The sequence below is a fragment of the Penaeus monodon genome, chromosome 30, assembly GCF_015228065.2.
Source record: "Penaeus monodon isolate SGIC_2016 chromosome 30, NSTDA_Pmon_1, whole genome shotgun sequence".
Taxonomy (NCBI): domain Eukaryota; kingdom Metazoa; phylum Arthropoda; class Malacostraca; order Decapoda; family Penaeidae; genus Penaeus; species Penaeus monodon.
The window spans coordinates 31,136,474-31,136,890 of NC_051415.1; positions in this window are offsets into that span (position 1 = coordinate 31,136,474).

Genomic DNA, 417 nt, shown 5'->3' on the forward strand with positions numbered 1-417 from the left:
ATCATCTGTGAGCTGGCATCCACTGGTAAGAGATATCATTAGAGCAAGATGAAGTTCCGTACAGAGAAACGTGTCTGCTAGTACTATGAAATGGAAAGGGCCTGTTGCTTTTCCTTTCTGATGAACATTTTGCCGTTCCCGTATTGCCCAACCTTAATGAAAGTCGATCTTAAGAGGGCCATTGATGATTCTCTTGTTTAGACAACAATTTTGTCGATATCTTTCCCGTATGAGTAGTAATAAAATCTCAAAATACAATATGTTCCCTGAATATGGATTACAGGACTAGACAGTTTAGCTGTAGTTGCATTCAGGTTGTAAACATTACTGTCTATATATGTAATGCCTAGCAGTGTCAGTTGTCACGAGAGGCATGATTACTTGGGTTGGGATCCCGCTTCCAGTTGGTCCCATCCC